This window comes from Hippoglossus stenolepis, chromosome 3 (assembly GCF_022539355.2).
Source record: "Hippoglossus stenolepis isolate QCI-W04-F060 chromosome 3, HSTE1.2, whole genome shotgun sequence".
NCBI lineage: Eukaryota > Metazoa > Chordata > Actinopteri > Pleuronectiformes > Pleuronectidae > Hippoglossus > Hippoglossus stenolepis.
The window spans coordinates 1,220,099-1,223,292 of record NC_061485.1 but is presented as its reverse complement, the minus strand read 5'-3'; the positions used below and the strand labels follow the sequence as shown (position 1 = coordinate 1,223,292).

The following is a 3,194-nucleotide window of genomic DNA, read 5'->3' as shown; positions in this document are numbered from 1 at the left end:
ACGTGAGCAGAAGATCTTCTGCTCTTCATCACAATAAGGTCAAATTTAGAACAAGCAAAAACCAAATGAAGACGAGGAGTATTCAGACTTCATCACGTTGTAACGTCTTAATCACGTTATAACGTCTTTTAAACACCGTTATATAAATACTGTCTTTTTCTGAATAAGGTCACAGTCTGAATATCGTCCACGTAAACTTAGTCACTGTTCAGTTTCTGTTCAGTCTCAATATGTGTTCACATTTAGAACATAAATGGACATTAAAACTTTCTAAGAGTATCAGTGACGGCACGGTGGTCCAGCGGTTTGGAGCGGTCTCCTCACAGGAGGAAGGTTGTGGGTTCTAACCTGTGAAGTGATCAGCAGGTTGTTCTCCCGTGTCAGTGGGTTTTTCTGGTTCCTCCACCTTCCTCCCACAGAGACATGAGGCTGTGTTTTAGTTGATCTAAATCACTCGTGGGTGTGAATGATGCTTGTTTGTCTCTGTCTGTGAAGCTCTGTGTTTGACTGACAGGTGAACCCCCTCTCGCTCAACGTCAGCTGGGATTGGCTCGCGTGAATAATAACTTGTGAGGAACGATTACGAGGTTACACATAAAAATACCAGATTGTTTTTGTTCTGCTACAACAATAATTATCATTATTATTATTATTATTAACAAAACTCCATGAAGTCTGTTGTAGACATGTTAAGATGTAAACAGTGGAGGCAGTGGACCAACACTACAGGCCTCTGGTCTTCAGAGAGTTGTCCTCTGGACTGAAAGAGTCACAGACTGTGGATGAAGAGGCTCAGAGTCAGAGCTGAACTTCAGTCTGTACATGTCCGTGAAGAAGAGATGGAGGAAACAGCTGAGAATCTACAGTTATTGTGTGACCTCAGTGACCTCAGTGACCTCAGTGACCTCAGTGACCTCATCATCCCTCCTCTCATCTCTGTAGAACTATGAAGGAGTCAAAGAGCCTCAGTGGGAATAAAACCTTCAGATTCAAACGTTTTCAACCTGTTCAGGAGTTTTCATCAAACTTTGAGCCACTGAAACTTTCTATTCAACATGAAAACATGTAGAAACTCCAAAGAACAATGATCTGGAGATTAAAATACAACTGACCATTCATCAGCACAAAGATCTCAGCATGAGTCTGGTGGTTGATGTCCTCCTGTGTGGAGACACAGCGATAGTGGTCGGTCTTGGTCACAGTCGTTTGGAGGATGATGTCGTAGCTGCCTCCTCTTTCAGAGACCTGAGGTTCTTCAGCAGGAACAATGTCTCCAGCTCTGTTCTGCCACTGAACATCAGGTTTTTGGAAACGCACCATGAACCTCACAACTCAGCAGAGCCCAGTCAGTTGATTCATCGAGTATTGTGACAGATGGTTTTGGAGATGCTCCTGTAAACACAGTATAAACAATACAGCTTTTAAGAAGATTAAAAGTATAATATTGTTTTTGTTCATCGTTCTCTGCTTGATTTTATGGATTTCACAGGAACAAAGAGAATTAAAAACTGCACTGAAATCATCAGTTCCACGTTCAGGCTGATTGACAAACATGTCAGTTGATCTGCTGCATCTGATTCTGTTGATAATCTGTCTTCTGCTGTAGACACGTTAAGATGTAGATAACATTTTCTATTCCTCTCATATATTCTATATTGTTTCAGTTTGTTATCAGACTTTAACTGAGTCACTTTATTAGGTACACCTGTACAACCTGAACACATCACGACTCCAGTAATGTTCAGTTTCTTTACAGTCACAGGTTTTAAATTCAGTCACATGTTCGATCCCTGAGGTCAGAGGCAGTGATGGTGTTGAACTGGACTGTGTCATGTTCAGAGCTGTTCCTAATATTCTGATCCCTCGTGTTTATAAGCAGGGAGGTTAAATTAAAGAGACGGTTCTTAGTGTAATGTCGTCCAGTACAACACCACATTTAACTGGGACCTCAGTAATAATCACATCACTGAATTTAAACTTTTGTCTGACAACAGAAGCTGAACTTTAGAAACTTTGTAGAACTGATGACGGAGCTGTTGAGTTGAACTGCAGCAGAATGTGCAGGTGTTCCTAATAAAGTGAACACTGGGTCTCATGATGACACAATGAGAAACTCTTTCTTCTTCAACTGGAGAGTTTTCTTTCTCTAAAGGATATTTATTACTTTTCTATTACTAAAGATTTTCATTTCTAACAACTGATTCTGTGGCTTCACCCGTTTGAATCCAGTGATGCAGAAATCTCCTCTATAATAAACTTTATTTATAAAGCTCTCTGTTAACAGGAACCAGTTCAGTTCTAACTGGTTAAACCAAGTGTCACTTTCCAACCAGCTGCTGCTCCAGCTGCAGGACTGATGTGAACCAGAGGATTCCCAGTGGAGGCAGTGGACCAACACTACAGGCCTCTGGTCTTCAGAGAGTCGTCCTCTGACTGAAAGAGTCACAGACTGTGGATGAAGAGGCTCAGAGTCAGAGCTGAACTTCAGTCTGTACATGTCCGTGAAGAAGAGATGGAGGAAACAGCTGAGAATCTACATTCACTTCTTTATGAGACAGAGTTTGACTGTTGAAGAATCTGTGACGTTCAAGTGTTTCATGTGATCAGCCTCTCAGAATCAAACATGGTGTTTGCAGATGTTTCATAAAGAGTCTGGTGATTGTCAGTGTTGAGGAAAGGTGCGACTTCAGGAGACACAGCTCACATGTGTGTTTCAGGACTGAAAGCTTTGTGTTCAGCTCCACTCGTCAATGAGCTCAGGTTCTGTGCTCAAACACTTTCTCTGAAACACGAGGACAAAAAGCAGTGAACAATCAGAGTGTAACTGTGGATCATGTCCAGCTCGTATCGTCCATCTCCACAGTCCAGAGACAAGGATTCAGGACGTCCCTGCTCCTAAAAGGTGAATTCAGACTGAAGCTCATTTATTCCTGTGAATGTGACCATCAGTGTTTTTACAGTTTGTGTTGATTCAGCACAAACACACAGTTTATCACCTGTACAGATGTGAGCTGCAGCTGGAGGAGCCTGAACTCACTGACTGTGTGTGTGTGACCTCAGTGACCTCAGTGACCTCATCATCCCTCCTCTCATCTCTGTAGAACTATGAAGGAGTCAAAGAGCCTCAGTGGGAATAAAACCTTCAGATTCAAACGTTTTCAACCTGTTCAGGAGTTTTCATCAAACTTTGAGCC

General features: G+C 42.0%; 1 protein-coding gene across 1 annotated transcript in view; it reads right to left on the bottom strand.

Annotated features, from left to right (window-relative positions):
• Positions 1–3,194, bottom strand: part of pcbp4 (poly(rC) binding protein 4) — a 336,110-nt gene that overhangs the window by 185,063 nt on the left and 147,853 nt on the right.